At 45.2% G+C, this 21,256-nt stretch overlaps 1 long non-coding RNA gene across 1 annotated transcript; it reads left to right on the top strand.

Moving 5' to 3' along the window:
* The first annotated feature begins 18,494 nt into the window (after nt 1-18,494).
* LOC127670786 (uncharacterized) lies at nt 18,495-20,599 on the top strand. The gene is made up of 3 exons (XR_007974609.1): nt 18,495-18,740; nt 19,126-19,369; nt 20,538-20,599. It is a non-coding gene; the product is annotated as an uncharacterized LOC127670786 (long non-coding RNA).
* Nucleotides 20,600-21,256: the final 657 nt, after the last annotated feature.

Raw genomic sequence — 21,256 nt, 5'->3', positions numbered from 1 at the left:
ATTAATCGAGCTGGGCGGTGGTGGTGCATACCTTTGATCTCAGCACTTGGGAGGCAGAGGCAGGCAGATTTCTGAGTTCAAGGCCAGCCTGGTCTACAGAGTGAGTTCCAGGACAGCCAGGACTACACAGAGAAACCCTGTCTCAAAAAAACAAAAACAAAAACAAAACAAAACAAAAAGATTATTAATTGAGCTTTACTTCAACCAAGGAGCAAAGATTAGAGTTCGGAATTAAAGGTCACACAGTTAAGGAATAAAGCGTTAAAATTACTCTTTCCAAGTCTTTGGGTTTTTTTTACCTAAATCTACTTTTCTTCTTTTGCCATTTTGTGCTGTATCGCAACGGAAGACATGAATGCAAAAACCAGAGTTGTGTTTCCAGCAGAAACTTCTAGCATCAGGTTCACCCTCTCTCCCTATAAAAGGAAAGGCTACATATTCCAAAGGCTCGCCTACAGCACCGACCCTTTGCCCTTAAAGGATGCTATTGTCTGTGTTACCAAAGCCTTGGACTCCATTCGCCAAAGCCACGTTCAAGGCTCCAATTCCAGTTCTGGCTCAGGTTCAGTTCCTCCAAAATGCCCAGACCTCATGAAGTCTCCAGAGTCAGGACCACTGACTCCCACCATGAGGACAGGATCGATGTGATCCCTTCCTGTTCTCTGTGGGGCTGGTGTTCTCCCATGCTACTTATATAAATAGTGTTGGGAGGAAACAACCTTTAGGGTGGGACAACCTCTGAGGAAACCCTGAAGTATATGAGATATTACCAGAAAGATGGTGATGATAAGTGAACCCCTTTCCACACAGAATGCCCAAATCCTGTCACCCCTAGTCTAGTGCACTCCTTCCCTTGACACAGTGTGTCCCATATAGCACACCGCAGCTGCTCCCTGACCAATGAGGGTGAATGACTGTCCCTCTGGAACAAGCAGAGCTTGGGAACTTGCAACTCAGATGACTCAAGGGGAGGCACTACTGAGTCATGCAAATTATTTCCTGTGGTGCTTGCTGTCCTCCAACCTCAAGTTGTTGGAGCAAGTGACACACCAGCCAGTTGTGGTGGTGCAACCTGTGGTCATCGCAACTGAGAGGTAGGATGCGAGGTAGATGGCGCTGGATACTTTAATAAGCAGAAACAGACTCAACATCTCCCTGACTTGTCCCCCACAGTCCCTCACTCTTCAGCCTTTCCTAAAGCAAGAAGTTATTTTCTCTGAGGGTCTGTCATCCACAAGGGACCAGATTTACCAAAGAGAAACATAGCCACCTTCAATCTGCTTACTGCCAAATTATTAATTAAGACAGTAAATTAAGGGCACTCAAACAGCACACCCAGACCAGAGGACTTGGTTCTGTGGTACGATCTACTCTTCACATTTGATCATTTTCTCTAACAAGACTTTGCTAACCATCTAAAGTGACTATAACATCCCATTTCCCTTTGTCCTATACAGAATGGCATCCAAGTTCTTACTGTTTAATGTCATCTTTGAGTATTTATTTATTTTTGGCTCCTCCTTTTTGGTGCTGGGCCTCAAACCCAAGGCCTTATACATTCTCTGTCATTGAACCCGAGTTTTTATATTCTACATGGTTTTTGTACATGAACACATTTCATTAATAAATCGGTTGTGGACTTTTCCCTGTTAGTCTATTGTAATTTTCATTTCGTTGTTGATGGCTTTGAGTCCTTTGGAGGGAACGTTTAAATTTCCTTACAGTGGGAAATAGCAGTGGCTTAAACTCTAGAGCAGGGTTCTCAGCCTTCCCAAGGCTGCAACCCATTAATCTGGTTCCCCATGTTATGGTGACACCCCACCACCACCATAAATTAGTCTCATTGCTACTTTATAATTGAAATTTTGCTACTGTTATGAATTGTAATGTAAATATCTGGGTTTTCCAATAGTCTTAGGTGACTCCCCAACCCAAAAGAGTCATTTGATACCCTCCAAAAATGTGTCTCCACCCACAGGTTGAGAACTGCTGTTGGTCCACACAACACAATAGGGCTGAAGGTTGAAAGGGTTAAAGGTCAAGGGTGAGAAGACTGAAGCTTCATTTAACCTTTGTTTCAGTCCTTTTTTTTTTTTTTTTTTCTGAGACAGGGTTTCTCTGTATAGCCCTGGCTGTCCTGGAACTCACTCTGCAGACCAGGCTGGTCTCAAACTCAGAAATCGGCCTGCCTCTGCCTCCCAAGTGCTGGGATTACAGGTGTGTACCACCACCACCCGGCTGTTTCAGTTCTTTACAGCGAAGCTTAACATAACAAAACATCACTCAGCCCGGGCAATAAATTTGTTTCACAGTGTCAGCTACCAAAGACCTAAAACCTGTAGATTAACGTGTCAGCCATCTTACTGCTCATAACTCTATGGGTCAGAAGTGTTGACTGGGCCCAGGTGGATGGTATGCTGCTGACTGTGTACAGTTTACTGACTTACCAGTGTTCATCTGGCAAATTTACCGCAGTTGGATAATCCACGGTGGTCTCTCCTATATCCAGTGGTTGGCACTGGCCATTGTCTGAACCTTCTTTTCCTGATCTTTCCATCTCAAGGAGATGAATTGAGGCTTGACGTCACAGCCACAGCCTCTTTATACAGTGAGAGAAGTCCCTGTAGACAGAACCTCTGACTGCTTAGACTAGCAGTTCTCAGCCTTCCTAACACTGAGACCCTTCGAGTCAGTTCTGCATATTGTGGTGATCCCCAGCCATAAAATTATTTCCACTGCTGCTTCATAGCTGTAATCTTGCTACTGTTTGGGGGGTCCCTATGAGTGGGAACCATTCAACCCCCAACGGGGTTGTAAACCACAGGCTTAGAATCAAACATAGTGCCGCTCCTACTATATTCTTTACCTTACGTCACGTCATGGGACTAGCCCTGACTTAAAGGGACCCCCTTCCTCTTGAGATTTTCCTCCTCTTGATAGGAAAAAAAGCAAAACTGTGTAGCAAAGATGGACAAACAAGTCAAGACGGACAAACAAGCAACAACAGGAGTATCTGTGGCCGTCTTTGCGGTCTACTACCGAGGCCTTGAGGCTCATGCAAACTAAGATAAGCATAGATGAAGTTACTATGACCGAGGCATACACAGGTTAAGCACTTTGTCAGGTTCATAATCAATGTCACACCCAGAGCGGGAGCTCAGGTCTCCTGCCTTTCGGTCCAGCGTACCTTCCAGGACTTCTTCCGGCATAACCTCGTAACTCTTTGTCCCAGCCCAGTGACCAAGCCAGTCCACTGAGTCATTGACATCTTAGGCTTCCTCCTTCTTCCTAGCCATATGGTACAAATGCAGACTTAGAACAGAACACCAGAGCCTGTTGCCAAGGCCGGCTGAGTCTATGATTCTCCTGAATTGGAATAGGGAGTTCCACTTCCAAGGAATTCTTCTACCAGGCCATGGCTAGATTTACAGCCAAATCTCGTTTCATCGAGTTCTACTGTAGGCATTTCACTAAATAGAGTTTAGTAGGTGTGATTTTTTTTCCCCTCATACAATATGTCTGTCGTACACCCTGGAAGAAGTATAGTGAGTCTCTCAGATGCGGTAAACACTACAGTGCTCTCCTCAACTGAATGCTTCGTAGAGTTTCAGCCCCAGCCCCTACACTGGATGACTTACAACCACCTGAAACTCCAGCTCTAGAGGGATCGGTCCCCCTTTTCTAACCTCCAAGGGGACCACACTCATGTGCACAAACACACACATACTGATGATGCACATACATACACATAAATTAAAAAGAAACAAATAAATCTTTAAAAAAATCCAGCTCAGTTTCAGGACACCATGAGAAGCCAGCTCTTCTGCAAAGTCGGTCTCTTCAGGAAAAGCCGATGCATTCCTACTCGGAGCTGTTCTGAGTGTTTCTTCTGGCTTCTCCCAGGCTTACCAGCTTGTATGTTAATTCAGTGTTTCTGTGGTTGGATCCCTTATAAAGTTGTGTGCCTCGAGGGCAAGGACCAAGTATGCTCGGCTTCCTGTGTTCGGGGTGTTATATAACAGTAAGAGTCCACATTTATTATTTCCTGAACTTGTGTTCATTAATTTTCATCTGTCATTGTGACTGTAGTGGTTTGAATGAAAATGGTCCCCATAGACTCAGAGTGGCATTATTGGAGGCGTGGTGTTGTTGGAGTGGGTGTGGCGTTGTTGGAGTGGGTGTGGCGTTGTTGGAGTGGGTATGGTCTTGTTGGAGTAGGTGTGGTCTTGTTGGAGTGGGTGTGGCCTTGTTGGAATGGGTGTATGCCACTAAGGGTGGGCTTAGAGGTTTCAGAAGCTAATGGAGAGCGCAGCGTTACCCTCTCTTCCTGCTGCGTGCTAATCCATATATAAAATCTTCCAGAATTTCTCCAGCACCATTTTTGCCTGCATACCGCCATGCTTCCTGCCACGGACCAAACCTCTGAAAGTCAGCCCCAATGAAATGTTTTCCTTTATAGGAGTCGCTGTGGTCATGGTGCCTCTTCACAGCAATAGAACACTGGCTAATAGTATAACAGACTACCCGAAGCAGTCAACTCCTAAGAAGAAAAGTCTTACTTTTTTCCTCACAGTTTTTCAAGTTGTTGGCCCTGTTGCTTAGGGGCCTGTGGCAAGTCAACACATCATCAGTTGAAGTTTGCAGGGAACTTTCTCAGCACATATCTAGGGAGCCAAGGAGAGGAGATGGAAGGGACCAGGGCCACTCAGTCCCTGTCAATTTCCTCACAACCCTTTTTGCTGTTTCAACCTCCTTGAAGGTTCCATCATCTCCCAATAGCACCACCATAAGGGCAAGACTCCTAATATCTTGAGTCTTTGGAGAAACATTCAAAGTCCAATCCCTAACAGAACTAACCATTGAACTAAATTTGGGTCTAGGGGATATTTCCAATTCCCAGGCAAAATCAGCATGCTTTACTGAGACTGCTGAATGTCTTCTAGAGTTTCTGTGGTTGTTCTCCATTAGGGGGGCTGCAGGCAGAACACCCCTAAACATCTTGTCTTCTATCTGTCAACAGCGACAGTGCTAAGCTGCTAAGCACATAATACATACCTTTCTGTTTACAGTCATCCTGTCACCTTGCTCTGTTTTGTTTTTGTTTTTGTTGTTTTTTGAGACAAGGCTTCTCTGGTTAGCCTTGGCTGTCTTGGAACTCTCTCTGTAGGCCAGACTGGCCTTGAACTCAGAGATCTGCCTGTCTAAGGCACATGCCACCATCACCGGCAACCTGACTCTATTTTTAATAAAAGAGATGTCCATGCACTCATTCACTTGTTAATCTGCTTACCTGACAGGTGCTAACTGCGTGCCTTCTTTGCAACACCGACTAGCTTCCACTGTCAAGGTATTTAAATTCTAGTGAATGACTACGCAGACATTGGACAAATGACCAAAACCCAGCCTAAACAAGAGCTGTGAGAGGAATGGACATGTTGACAAACTAGAAACTGACCCACCATTGCTGGTGGGCGGTGTGGCTTGGGCATAAGCCTTTCTGAGGAGATGACACATGGGCCAAGATCTATTTGATAGAGAGTCACACTCAAGAAAGTCCAGGTGAGGGTGGTCTCATGGGAAAGAAACACCAGAGAAGTGGAATGAGAAAGTGGGGAAAGATAAGAGGAGGGGTAAGCCAGGGGCAGCTTTGTGTCTTGCAGGCACCAAAGGACTTTTGATGTTGTTCAAAGCAAGATAAGAATGAATCTAGCAAAGGGTTTTATGCAAAGAATAGACAAGATCTGCTTTGGTTTGCAATTTTTTTAAAAAAAAATCTATTTAAAAACAATCTTGGCAGAGAGGCAGACAGTATGGAGGCCTATAGAGACAGCTCAACAATTAAAAGCACTTTTTGTGTTTCCAGTAGAACTGAATTTGGTTCCCAATATTCACATTGGGCAGCTCTGAAATACCCGTAACTTCAGCTCCATGGGAACCCATGTCCTCTACCTGACTCTTCATGCACCTGAACTCACATGCACAGACACACACACAGAGACACACGCAACACCTATGCACATGATTAGACAAAATAAGTCGAAGGTCTGGAGAGATGGCTCAGTCGTTTAGAGTACTGGCTGCTCTTCCAGAGGACCGGGTGCAATACCAAACACCCACAAGACAGTTGCCAACTATCTATAACCCCAGTTCCAGCGGATCCAACACCCTCACATAGACATATGTGCAGGCAAAACACAAATGCACATAAAATAAAAATAAGCAAATCGCGTATTTTAAAATTTCAAGAAAATAAAATGAAGACTACAAAGACATGGTGAAAGATAATTACATTCTTGATGGGCGTCCTGGCAACTTAGAGCAGTAGCCTGGGTGAAGAGCTAAGGAGAAGGCCAACTGTTCTACACTGTCTAAGCTCCATTCTCTCTGCTCTGGCATCATTACAACACTCTCTGTACAGCGTGAAGGTTTCTTAGAGATGCCACTTCATGCCCAGAGCTCCGGCAGAATTCATATGTTATACTCTGAGGTCTCCAGAACTGACCAGGGACGTGCCCACCTCTTCCTGGGGTTTCTCTCGACTCCACCACACAAGGACAGCCCTACTGCTAAGTCATTCCTGTGGCGCTCTGGGGAGACTGTCTGGGCCCAGGAATGCCTGGTGGCCAAGGGGGTTGTGGGATTTGGCAGTGGTGGCCTGGATTGTTGGTCTACAGCTGCCTGGGTTCCCCTTCCATTCCTCTGTTGTATTCACAGCATCTGAGCGTCTCATTATGATTCCAGCTGGGGAATCAGTAAGAGAACTAGATAAGAAGCAAACTGAAATGCCCTGGATATCTGACCCCAACCTTTCTTCTGAGACTACTAGCTAGCCCACTGTGTCCTCCAGCCCATCTAACCTCCAGCGGACAAGCCCTATTCCTCCCAGGGGTTGGGGTGTGTGTGTTTCCCGTGCCTATCTAACCCCGCCTTTAACCCACAGTTCTACCACCACTTCCTGCTAGAAGCTGTCCCTGAGCGCTGTCTGCCAGTCTATGTATGCGCCCCGATTAAATGCATTTAAAGCACCAGCAACCTTTTCTTCATAAGACTCACAGCAGTCATACTTTTATACTTAGTGAAATGGGAAATGTTTGAGCCCACAGCTCAAGCTTGCTAATAAGTCATCTGATTTTTCTCCTTTTTTAAAATTGGGCTTCCCTTCTTCCATTTCTGCTGTGGTGGTGTTGGGGTGGGAGAAACTTAAACTTGCTCTTAGAAGGTATCAATGGCCTCTTCCGGTTTAAAACAATCTGTTTCCCCCCAAATAATCAGCTAATTCAAAGATGAAAATTCCTATCACAGTTGCTTCCTGGCTTCCCTCCCTCCTCAGGCTCCAGGGAGGGGCCTCTAGCTGCAGGGTCAGAGAGGGTGGCCGGCAGAGCTTTGGGTAGGGCTTGGGTGGACTGGGAGCGGTCACCTCTGCTTCTGCTCTGGGACATCTCAGCACCTTCTTCTGCCTTGCCCCAGAGTGACCTGCAGCTTAGCTTTTTTTTGGCCTTGGAGCCCCTAAGAGCAGTATCTGCCTCTGGGAAGCATGGGACCAGCTTGACATCCAACCTTAAGCTAAGCAGTCATACCTGAGAGCATGTGGTAACTACATTCTTGACCCACCACCTTTCAGGTCTGCATCTTCAGATGGAGAGAGAGAGAAAGAGAGAGAGAGAGACAGACAGACAGACAGAGAGAGACAGAGACAGAGAGAAACTAGAGCAGGGTTTCTCAACCTGTGGGTCGCAACCCCCTAAAAGATTGAACAACTGCTTCAAAAAAGTCACCTAAGACCATCAGAAAATACAAATATTTGTATTATGATTTGTAACAGTAGCAAAATTGCAGCTATGATGTAGCAACAAAAATAATGTTATGGTTGGGGAGGGTCACCACTGCTGGGATTCTGTCTAAACTCCACCCCACGGTTACCTGGCAACAGCCAGGTAGGCCTGGTCCACTGTAAGAGAGACTGCTTGCCCCCTCCTCTCTCTCTTGTTCTCTTACTCTCTTCCCTCTTGCGCCCCCCTGCTCCCCTCTCTCCCCATTCCTTTCCCCCTCTCTCCACATGACCATGGCCAGCCTCTGCTTCTCTACTCTCTCCTTCTCTCTGCCTTTCTCTGCCTCTACTTCTACTCTCTTAACTCCCCTCCCCATGCCCTGAATAAACTCTCTTCTATACTGCTGGTCCCTCACGGGGGAAGGCACCCCCTTCTTCCCCTCACCTCACCACACCCCCATAGAACATATATTAATACCACTTTAATCTTTTTATAATCACAACAACCACCACGTGAGGAACTGTATTAAATAGTCAGAGCAGTAAGAAGGATGAGAACCCTGAGCTAGAGGAACTTCTTTGTCACACACAGGCCCAGAGGAAGCAAAGCAATCTAAGGCTCTTCTCGTTGGAGAGACTGGACTGTGGATGCCCCATGGGCTTATGGGATGCCTGGAGCAGCGGAGCTCAGCTGACCTCCCCACTGCTACCTGGACATTCCCCAGGCTTGCTCAAGGGACCTGAGCATGCGCTACTAACTTCTGCCTTTGCCTCCCTTCCCCCTTAGACTCCGGCTGCTGAATTACACTAGTCTCTGCTGCAAGAGACCACATGTGTTTCCTCTCCCTACAGAAAGACAAGCTTCTGGAAATTAACCCCCGCCACCTCCCTCTCCCCATGTTCCCTCTCCCCCTCCCCTATGACATACACATCACATACACAATAGTTTTTCTTCTTCCCAAAGCCTTTTAAGATTGACCCTAACAGCTGAGTAGTGACTTCTGTTTTCTACCCTGTCGGGACCCATCCACTCCAGGGTCAGAGTTGGGGAGGTGACACCTCCTCTTGCAGCCAAGCTCCTATTTGGCAATCTACAGGCCTCTTGGTCACACCACCTACTTCACAACTAACAGAATATTTTGTCTCATGGTTTATTCGGAGGAGTTCATAGAGCTCGGAGGATATCAAGGTTGCCGGGGACTATTTCGTACAGCTCCTCTATTTCAGGAGAAGGAGTTGCTACCCTTTAAGATTTGTGTTAGGAATCTGATCCCCAGCCAATACCTCTGAGAGTTTGAATTTCCCTGAAGTGACCAGGTTGTGAGGGCTCTGTGCTCATATGTAGACTTTTTAATTGCAAAAGTAGGTTCTTGAAGAAGCAACTTGCTCCTCCCACCTCGCTCTTTATACAGTGATATCGTGTAACAAGAAGACCTACATGATATGCTGGTGGTCTTCCGGGTTTGCAGAAACATGAGAAATACATTTCTAGTGTTTATCTATTACCTTGCCTCAGATGTTCTGTGGGGTGGGGGTAAACCAACCAACCAACCAAACAAACAACTGATCAACCAGAATAAATGAAAACCCAAAGCCTAGGATAGCTTAACTATCTTCATTTGTGTTCAAAGTCACCAAAAATGGCAGGTTTGTATCTTAAACCTCCAGTCTTCCTCATTTCTGTTGTTGTTGTTATTATTATTATTATTATTAATTTTTGTTTTGTTTTGAGATAGGGTTTCTCTGTATGGCCCTGGCTGTCCTAGAACTCACTCTGTAAACCAGACTGGCCTCAAACTCAGAAATTCACCTGCCTCTGCTTCCCAAGTGCTGGGATTAAAGGCATGCACCACCACTGCCCAGCTGTTCTTTTCTGAGTCACTGCATTTGTGAGTGGCTGCTTGTTTGAGATCTCATCTGCCTGTGATTCTTAGAGCATAATTTGGGGTGTTCTAAGAAAACTGGTCACCTCAATAGGTCAGGTGACAAAAGTAGACCTTCTTCATCCTTGTTTTGTTTTTGTTTTTGTTTTTGAATTTTTTAAAAAAAAACCCTGGCAGATAGACACAGAATTGTGCCATTTTAAGAGTGGAAGCAGCTTTTTTTGCTATTAAAAAAACTATACCCTGCCGGGCGGTGGTGACACACACCTTTAATCCCAGCACTTGGGAGGCAGAGGCAGGCAGATTTCTGAGTTCAAGGCCAGCCTGGTCTACAGAGTGAGTTCCAGGACAGCCAAGGCTACACAGAGAAACCCTGTCTTGAAAAAACCTAAAAACAAAACAAAACAAAACAAAAAAAACAAAAACAAAAACAAAAACCCTATACCCTGTCATTATATACAAAATTGTAAAGAGCCCACCTACCACATTCTTAATGTTAAACCCAGTGACAATAAGCATTGGGTTCTTTTGAATTAACATTGATAAGAAAAATCCTTAAAAATCACATGTGATGGTACCACCCAGAAAGAACTATAATTCATACTTTAGGGTACGTGCCTACATTTTGTTCATATGCAAACACATGATTCTTTAGAAAGTAGCATACATGTTTAGAACTCCCTTTGTAGATTCCTTAAACAAACCCACCTAAATGGGCAAATCAGTAGTGGCTCATTCAAGGTCACCTTGGGGACTGCTCTTACCTCAGTGATTTATTGTTGCTGAGATACATAAGGCCTCGCCTTTGAAGAGTGTTGCTAATTGTTTTCTCAGTACACATAGATAATCTTTCTCTGATGAATTCCATTGTGTAACTGCAGTATCATTTGGATAGTGCTGGGGAAGGTGAGGGTTTCTATTTTGGATCAAAATAAAGCTTGAAAATAAAACCGTGGAGAAGTCTTAGGAAAGGTAGCTCATAAACTGGTTTTGGCAATAAGCCCCTGAAAGGAGTTTCCAGAATGCTTCCTGCAGGGCTGCACAGGGAAAGGGTCAGGTCTTCAGTGGGGGCCTCTCAGCTGCTGGCTCTCATCTAAAGCAAAAATTCCAGTGGAGGAGTTACAAAGAGAATCCTACTGGTTTATAATAATGTTTTCACAATGCTGGATGCTTGTAGGAAATGGTAAATAATTTCATTTAATGACCAGAACACCTTTTTTTCTCCAAGTGTCAATTCCATGTCTCACACAGTTTAGGTTCAAGGAGAATCAGACTCTGTGCATTGTTGAGGCTTTAACTTATCCAGGATGGCTTTGCCTCGCTTGCCTCTGGCCATTTTCCTCTTATTTGGTCTTAGTACAGGTTCACAAGGGAAGTGAGCCCACCTGCCTCCTGCCATGCACTTCTGGACTCCTAAACACAAGTGTTGTCAGAGTAACTATAATGACTTTTCACACTTGTTTAGGAAAGAAAAGTTGGGGCTGGAGCAATGGTTCAACGGTTAAGAGCACTGGCTGTTCTTCCAGAGGTGCTGAGTTCAGTTCCCAGCAACCACATGGTAGCTCGTGACCATCTAAAATGGGTTCTAAAGCTCTTCTTCTGGTACACATGTGTACATGCAGATAGAACACACACATACACACACACACACTAAATCTTAAAAAAAAGAGAGAAAAGTTAGGGTGGGTTCTGACTTCTCTTTATTAACATATGTTGCCTGGCAGTGGTGCCACATGCCTGTAATCCCAGCATTTGGGAGGCAGAGGCAGGCAGATTTCTGAATTTGAGGCCAGCCTGGTCTACAGAGTGAGTTCCAGGACAGCCAAGGCCATACAGAGAAACCCTGTCTCTCGGAAAAAGCCAAAAAAAAAAAAAAAAAAAAAAAAAACAAACCCCAAAACAAAACAAAACAAAGCATATGTTAATTACACCTGAAGAGACTCTAGCCAGCTGGAGCACAGTGAGCATGGAGCATGGTGAGCATGGCTCAGGCAGGCCTCGGCCACCTCCCCCCTTCCCTCTTCCTTGCTAAAAACCATTAGATTACATTCCTAGAGCTATCCACCAAGGTCTAGTCTTTTATTCAGTCACATTCTCCTCCCAAGGCTGGCTACCAGCAATCGGAGTATTGAAGCCCAGCAATCAAAAGCCTTGGTTGGCTCACCTAATTAACATGCCCAATTAAAATTAAACACCTTACCCTAACACAGAGTTCTCCCTCATAAGCCACCGGTTTCCTGTGTGCCGTGCTGGTCTCCTCTCTATCCAGAGGCAGTCCTTTGTCCCCATGGACAAATAACCCTCCCCTCCCCGTTTTTCCCTTCCCCCTCTCCCTCATCCTCCATTTTCCATCTTTGTCTCTGATTCTCTGTCCCTTATTGTCTCTCTGGAGGAAAAAATTTCCTTCGAGCTGAGAACTTGGTCTTGGGAACCCTGAGCCCATACAGAGACCTCTTACATAAGTGATAATGCATCTATTGGCTTTTTCACAGGTGTGTATGGTGTATCATGATCATGCTACCTCCCCCCCCCATGGCCCCAGCCACTGATTTTTGTCTTTTGCTTTCCAGTCTAGTTTTTCACTTTTGACCCTAGATACACACCATTTTCATGAATAGTCTAACAGAGGAACCACAGGTGTCACAAAAGTCCACTGGGCCCAGGTGGGGGATGGATAAGTGATAGGGGCAGGTGGAGAACAGTGACCTGCTTAGGAAGCAGCAAGAGTTGGGCTGCCTTCCTGTTGGGAGGCAGTAGGGAATAGTGGGGACTGGGGAAAGCCTGAAAAATGATCTGGTATTTGCCCTGGCAAAGATAAACTCATGGCTACTTACAGATTTTTTTTTTAAAATCAGGACAAGCTAGAAAATCTTTTTTTTTCAATCTTTCCTCTCCTGTTTGTTTGTTTGTTTGTTTGTTTAGTGTCAGCAAAGATTTCAAACCATGGTCTAGTCAGTAGCTGTTACTCTGGAACTAGGCTGGGTAGTTGAAATTCTGCCTCTACCTTATTTACCTTCGACTACGAGCAGAAGATGAGACTGTGTCTTAGTTTTTCTCCTCTGTAGAACAGAAGAAATCGTAAATAATACAACTTACATTGTAGGTCCTAGATGAAGGGTGAGGAAGTCAGCATATAAATATATGCTCACTGACACACTCACACACACACACACACTGACACACACACATGTACTCACACACACTTAAACTCACACCTACACCCCCATGCACATTCACACTCACATACTCAAACTCACACCCACACCCCCATACACAGTCTCACACACACACACACACTCATTCACACACACTAACACACTCAAATTCACCCCTATACTCCCACACAGTCACACACACTCACACTCACACACTCACACATTCACACTCATACACACTCACACACTTACATTCACATCTACAGCCCCATACACAGTCACACTCACATATACTCACCCATCCACACTCACACACACACTCACACTCATGACAACACACATCAATTTATATACTCACACTATTTTATACAAATACCCACTCACTCACACACATTCACACTCACACTCATACACGCACTTACATAGTTAAACTCACACACATATTCATACCCATATACACTTACACTCATTCTCATATACACACTTACACACTCACACATACACACTTATACACTTACACTTTCACACTCACACTCATATTCATACACACACACATACACACATTCATACCCAGCCTATTATGCTTTAAGATGAGAACCTTCTGTATGGTCTAGATAAAATATTATTTTACTGCTATGGTCTAGAATCAGGAAAGAAGGGTTTGAATAACCAAAGACAATGTAGAAAATCAGACTCACCATCTCAGCCTTTTTCCAAAGCACACAGACATGTGTAATGGTCTGTGAAGGTCACAGTGATCCTTAATAAGTCTCCAGTTTAGTAATAAGCACACTGTCTCACTAGTCATGCAGTCTGCCAACAGGAAGGGGGCTTTTCCATGTGTCCTGGCGGGGCTGTATAAGCAAGGCTGGTCGTTCACATAGCAAAGTACTAGGCCGGGCCGTCTTGGCCAACTCTGCTGCTGACTGGGTTACACTAATCATCCAGCCTCCCCTGGGGACCTCAGACTTGGTATCCTGGCCTGTCTGGCTATTTAGTATTCACACTGAACCAGTAGTTAAATATCTTGTTTACCACCACCACCCCCATGCCTGGGAGCAACAATGTCAAACAAGTTGCTGATTTAACAAATGAAAAGGTTTTCTTAGACTATTATCCTCTCCGAGCCTTAGTTTCCGTATCTGCACGATGGGGATGATATTAACAGCTGTGTCTTGAGTTATAATAAATGAGGGGGCCTGTAACCTGAAACCTGGCATTCCCCCTCATCATCTCTACAAGTAATACTACTTACTGGCTCTCCCACTAGTCAAAAGGCATGAGCCTGGGTGACCTTTCTGAAGGGACTCTTACCAGAGAGTGGTAAGTATGGCTCTGGCAGGCCTTGCCCTTCCCCCATTCCCCTGCCTTGCTAAAAAAACATTAAATTGCATTCCTAGAGCTAGTCATCAAGGTCTATTCCCTTATTTGGCCACTTCCTCCTCCTCCTGAGGCTGACTACCAAGGTCCAGTTATCAAAAGTCCCACTTTGGGTCTGTCCTTCTGAATCAGCGCTGCTACAGGGTCTCCATGACACACAGCAACAGCAGGAAAGCTGAGAGGAGACCCAGTGAGGGTCTGGCATTGATGGTGTAGCAGCAGAAGAGGCCTCAAGCCAGACCCATGACTCATTACCATGAACGTTTGCAAGGAAAGCTATGTGGGCAAAGGGTGTACTGCATGACACACCATAACACACACACAGCAGCTTCCATGGCAAGAAGGGGTTTTGGGTTTTTTTTTTTTTTTGTTTCTTTGGTTTTTTTGGTTTTTGTTTGTTTTTGTTTTATGGAGAGGTTACAAAGGTGGAAGGCAGATATTTAAGGACTGGAAAATGAATGAGGTTAGGGTACATGATGTGAAATTCACAAAAAATCAATAATTATGTTTTAAAATAACTATAATAAATAACTAAATTATATTTAAAATAAATATAAAGAGATCATTATTAACATTATTAGCATGCTCAGTTAAAATTAAACACCTCATCCTAACATGGAGTTTCCCCTTTACCTTTACCTTTACCTTTATAAACTGCCATTTTCCTGTAGGTCACATCTGTCTCCTCTCCATCCAGAGGCAGTCTTTTGTCTCCCCCTCCCCCAAACAAATATTCCTGCCCACTCTCCCTTGTTCCCTTCCCCTTCTCCCTCATCCTCCAGCTCCTGTCTTTGTCTCTATTTCCTGCCCTCTGTCCTTCTGTGGAAAATAAATCCCCTGTGTGTTGAGAACTTGGTCTTTGGAGACCTGAGGTCATATTTCTCCTGACACTTTCCCCACCAGAAAGACAGTCTGGGTCATGAGAACATACTAAGGTCTACGGATTTCATATATGTTCGAAGTTTTAATGATAAATGTATTTAAACATATATAAACAGCCTTAATAAATTATATCTTATCTTCTATGCAATGCATTGAAATAGAATTATTTAAGACAAAACTTTCATGTGAACAGACTACATCTTGACCCTTCTTGTCATTGCCAGAACAGCATCTCTCTAAATTCAGGGTCATGTCCATCTTGGCTATTGCTGTGCCTTCAGCAGACATCCTGTTCCCTGACCAAGGTAAGTGCTCCTAAGAATTTGTTGAGTAAGTTGACCAACGTAAGTGCCACAGATGGCAGAAGGGGAGACAATGAAGACTGAAGGGAGAACAGACAAAGCATGTTAGGGGCTTGAACAGGGCAGCAGGTACTGAAGAGTTGGCTGGAAAGGCCATAGATCCACAATTCTGTTTCTGGAAGAATGACGGAGAGCCAAATACAGCAGTCTCCATGCGGACAGGAAAAAAAATGTTGCTGTTAGATGAGATGCTGGCACTCAGGAGTAGAAGTCAAGTGTCAGCTTGAATGCTTTAAAGATCTCCCATTTAGAAGCCGGTCAGTTTCAGAGTGTGGCAGGCCTGCTTCTTCTGGCAGAAGTGACCTCCTGTTGAGCCACGTGGAACAGAGCTCGAAATCCCAGGGCAGTCTCTCTTCTGCTTGTTGATCTCAACAAAACTCATCCCCAACTCGAAGGCAACAGTCAGACTTTGCTTAGAGAGAAAGGCCCTCTACCCATGCTGCTCTCTCTTACGGAGCTAAGACCCTCCTTGGCTTCTGTAGGACCAGTTCCAGTCAGTCTGAGATTTAGACAGATCTCCCTGGCAGTGATTTCTGATTAAGAGGTACAAGCCTTGATATCAGCTCTTGGAGCTGGAGTCTGTGCATTATACATCTCTGAACTGAAGGTATAGTGGGCTGCCATGCTCCTGCACAGCTATGGTGGTTACTGCCATATACAATGCCCCAAGTGACACAGAGCCACCATCTGACAGAAATGGGTGATCTCCTACAGAATGCCCATGAGGTCTCCAGGGTCCTTTCTGATGAGGTGGGGTCAATGTCTTGCCGCTAAGTATATTTAAGCCCACACCCAACTGTCCTTAAAACTCAATTCAGTGCCCAGTATCTCATATAAAAGATGTACATGAATGGATGAATGGATGGATAGATGGAGGATGGATGGATGTGTGAGTGTGTATGGATGGATGTGTGTGTGTGTGTGTGTGTGTGTGTGTGTGTGTGTGTGTTTGTTGGATGTATGTATGGTTGGGTGGATGGATGGGTGGATAGGTAGGTAGGTAGGTGGCTAGATGAATGGTTGTATGGGTGGGTAGATGAATGGATGGATGGATGGATGGATGGATGGATGGATGGATGGATGGATGGATAGGTGGATGGATGGATGGATGGACAGATGGATGGATGGATGGATGGACAGACGGATGGATGGATGGACAGACAGATGGAAGGATAGATGGGTGGATGGATGGATGGACGGACGGATGGATAGGTGGGTGGATGTATGTATGTATGTATGTATGTATGTATGTATGGATGGATGGACAGATGGATGGATGGATGGATGGATGGATGGGTGGATAGATGGATAGGTGGATAGGTGGATGGATGAATGAGTAGATGAATGGATAGATGGATGGGTGGATGGATGGGTGGGTAGGTGGGTGGATGTGTGGGTGGGTACATGGACAGGTGGATGGATGAATGGATGGATGGGTGGGTGGGTGGGTGGATGATAGGTGGATATGGATGAATGGATGGATGGGTGGGTGGGTGGATAGATGTTTGGAATCAACAGTTGTTCATTGTACATAAGGGGCAGGAACATGATCTTTATGTCCTATTTTCTAAGAATGCAGGCCTTGCTCTCAATCCATCTCAAGCATCTTGAAACCAGCTTTATAACTGTTGGTATGCCTGGAGTTTTTATGCGATATTCTTCCATCCCTTAGAGCTGCACACAAACGCTTTCTGTAGTGAGAAGCATATCTAAAGAACAAGCCACAGTTTGCTTTGCATACGTAAGTGAAGAATTGGTCCCTGGTTGAACATAATGGTGGCCATTTATTCTGGAAAAGGCAATTCAGAAAAAGGTATCCCTTAAAATGCTATAGCAGCCCACTTGGAACTCTTCCATGGAGGGGCTGTGAAGGACACTTGCGCTTAAGAGCAGTTTGGAGGGGACAGAGGGTTCTTTAATTTCCCCTAATGGCAGCATCAAAGAAGCCTGTCTATATTACCTGTAACTGTTTGTTCCTGAAATGTGTGATCGGGTCTATCTCAGAAGTTACGGGTGCTCCTTTTAGTGGCTACCAGCCCCCACTAAGACCACTTTAGAAGTGTCTTTGCAGTTTTTAGCTACTGATGTATGACTTGCAGTGTCTGGGAAAGCAGAGACAAGCTCCCTCGGTTTAAGATTTGCCCTTGCACAGACCTCCCTTTGCTCTCAGCAAGGAGTCCGATAGCTTTTCTCTCTCTCTCTCTCTCTCTCTGTGTGTGTGTGTGTGTGTGTGTGTGTGTGTGTCTGTGTCTCTGCCTCTCTCTCTGTGTGTCTGTGTGTCTGTCTGTGTCTCTGCCCCCCCCCCCCCCCGTGTGTGTGTCTGTCTGTGTCTCTGCCTCTTTCTCTCTCTGTATGTGTCTCTGTCTGTCTGTCTGTGTCTATGTCTGTGTCTCTGCCTCTCTCTCTCTCTCTCTCTCTCTCTCTCTCTCTCTCTCTCTCTCATCCATCTTCCCAGCTCCACTAAGGAAGCCATTTTGATTCTACACAAAGGATTGGGACTGAGCGGAGGAAAGGAGACTCTGAAGCTGTCTTTTGTGTCTTGTTGTTGTTGTTGCTAAATTTCAGATTTCGCAGTGGAACCCTTTCTTTCTGTTATAGACTTGCTTTTCCTAACCTTAAACCCAGAGTCACCATGCCGCTTCCCTTGGGAGCACAGAATACAGGGTGTGGGGTGGGAAATCCCAACCCCTCTGGAACCTTTGGAAAGGACCAGTTCAACTCTCCAAATGTCCTTAGGAGTGAAACTCAGAACCCATCCCTAGGTTAACCTGGGCAGCACAACTAAACCCTTGCCTTAAGAAGTACGTAACTGAGCACTGGGCTTGTTTAAGCCCTGCTAACAACAAGCTCCCGTTTACCACATGCAGATCAGGGGAAGCTCCTGTCCTCCCCAGAAATGACCAATGGAAAAGAAAGAACAGAGTCCAGCCAGGCAGGATACAGTCTACGGAAAGAGGTTGTTTTTGTCTCCATCTCCATAGAAAACACATCCTCTTGACTTACTGAGGAGGGAAACAGTATGGTTGCCCTGCTGAAGGTTACAGAGGTGAACAGAAGCCAAGATTAAAATCTGCCAGCCCAGAGATACTCTGAAACATGGGAAGGCCCGGAGAGGAAATCTAGTGTGCTATTGGTAAATTTTTTTTGGACGCTGTTTACGTTTGAACTTTTCTGTTTTCCTGTCGACACTTCCGTACCCTCTTCCTGAGTCACCACGAAGGCCTGGACAATGCAGTCCCAGCACTGCGGTCGGACATGGGCAGGGCCCCACTTCCTCCTTCCTGCAGGGATATCCTTTCCTATAGAAGAGGTAAGAATGCAAGGTTCATGTGAAAATGTTATTATATTCCTTATCTCAGTCATTTCGGGCTCTGCCATTTGGCGACAATAAGTCCGCCTGGCCACGTTCACAATAGAGGTCGCCCCTGTCCCTCGCTTTGGCCTTTGCTGTTTTCTCAGCTGAAGAGGACAACAGACTGCTAGAAATGTTGCATGTTTTCCAGGATCTTATCAGGAGTTCATGTCTGAGGCCAGACACAGATGGGAGGGCTCCATTTCTTTTTTTTCCCTCCCCTCTCCTCCCCCTGCCCCATTGTTTTTCTTTGAACTGACAGGAAGTGAGAGCCCATCCCCCCACCCGCCCCCTCCCCGCCTGTCCCTCTGGGGAGCGAATCGAATTCTGTTCTGTTTTTCAGATGATGTATTCAATAACCACAAGCTAGGGGGGACATTTCTGTTTACCCTGATACAAATGTGTCCTGCAAGAATGTGAAGGAAAGGTGGTCCCCCAGGATCGAAAATGAGTCCATGAGTCCGTTTTAAGAGGAGACCTTTGGGTGTGACCACTGTTTGCTGCCCCATGGAGGCCCTTGGAGGAACGAAATCCTTTGCCCGGAGTTCACATAAACCAGAAGTTTCCACTTACAACTGCCTGTCAGGGTAAGTTGAATGTTGGTGGGGGACACAGACAGAGGTCACAGTCACATCTTAAGAATTCTAGTGACTGTGGCCTACTTAACCACGCCCAACCACTGAAGTTTATCTGATGGGGTTGAGGCTCTCTGTCCAGGTTCTCAGTGTCCAATGGAAGTGACCCCAGATGATAACATTTTAAGAGAGGCAGTTATTTCACATGTAAACTCTAAACATGGGAGTTACATAGAGCCTTATAATATTTCATGAGCAGAGGGGCCTCACTACTCAATATTACTTTATCTTGGCGCTCAGACTTAGACCCTGGAAAGCTACTCCTTGGTGGAGTCCCAACACAAGTCATTGCATTTAAATTACCTTCAAAAACACCAGAGTCAGGAAGCAGTATGGCTACACTCAATGGTAGCTGTGGTTTTGCCAGGCCACACCAGCCTCAGCCCATAGCTCTGCCTCTGATCAAAGAGCCTATGCCCCTGCCTCATCTTCCAGTGCTCAAACTGCTGGCTGCTTGGGCTCTCACACTGTGGAAGGATATTTGAAGGCTGGGAGAGGACCTCCAGCTTCCTGAACTCTCCCAGGCTCTGTAGGATGGCCCTTGCTGCTGGACTTCTCTGCAGGTCCACACCCTTGGCTGTGCAGAAGACACTCCTACATCCAAGCTTATTCTAGGGTATCCACTTGTTGTTCCTGAAACTTGCCAAAGGTCTCCTCAGTCGTGTCTCCATGCCATAGTGCTAGCCAATGGGAGAGCAGTTGCATATTTGCTCAAGAGTTAAGACCTTGAAAGAAAAACCCTGTTGTCTAGGCCATAGTTGCTCCCAAACCCTAGTATTTCCTTTCTGCTTCCTTACAACCTGAGACAATAGGGGCTTTTCTGTGTTGACCAGCTCTGAGAAAGGAGATTATAATAAACAGTTTTAACAAAGAGCCAGGAAGAGACTCTCCCCAACTTTTGTGTTTCAAAAGCATCGTCTATTAAGGAAATTGAAAAGGCTGACAGGAAAGATGGAACATTCGGCAGAAATGTCATGGATAAGCAAAAGTCTGAGTTCAAAGCCAGCCTGGTCTGAGTTCTAGGACAGCCAGGGCTGCACAGAAAAACCCTGTCTCTAAAACCAAACCAACCAACCAAATAAACAAAATAAAACAAATGAAATCCCCAAAAACAAAACAGAGAGAAAAAGAGAGAGAAGAAGAAGAGGAGGAGGAGGAAGAGAAGGAGGAAGAGGAAGAGGAAGAAGAGGAGGAAGAAGAAGAGGAGGAGGAAGAAGAAGAGGAGGAGGAAGAGAAAAGGAAGAGGAGAAAAAGGAAGAAGGAGAAGAAGATGGAGAGGGAGAAGTGTGACCTTTTTCTCCCTTTATATTTTGGAATATTTGTGTATATAGTTATCCTAAGAAAAAACCCAAATGTAAACTCTGAATTTATGTGTTTCATATATGCCTAATACACAGAGTCTAAAAGAAAAAAGCTCATACAATGTTTTTAATGATTTTGTCTGTGAAGCCAAGCTTGTCTATGCTGACCCATCAGAAAGCACAAAGTCACCACCATCTCAGCCATCCCTGTGGACAATCTGTGGCTGATTAACACCACTGTTATTCCTAAGTCACAGTGTATTTGCTTCCAATAAGCAAGCTTTCCTGTGTTTATTATTGCTCTGAGTGAGGCAGATCACAAAGGGTCAGGAGACAAGGACTGGTTTTCCTATCCTGTAGCTTTCTTTAAACTGCAAGCTCACCAATGAACGTTCATTAAGTCACAGAGAATGTCATCCCAAATTCTCTTGATCTTCTGTGAAGAACAGTTTCCACCACTTTTTGGTTCTCCTCAACCTCTCCCATGTGTCTTCCAGGATCCTCTCCTCTCTAGTACTTTACTGCCAAAGGATACACT

The sequence above is a fragment of the Apodemus sylvaticus genome, chromosome 20 (assembly GCF_947179515.1).
Source record: "Apodemus sylvaticus chromosome 20, mApoSyl1.1, whole genome shotgun sequence".
NCBI classification, from domain to species: Eukaryota; Metazoa; Chordata; class Mammalia; order Rodentia; family Muridae; genus Apodemus; species Apodemus sylvaticus.
This window is presented reverse-complemented; position numbering and strand designations above follow the sequence as displayed.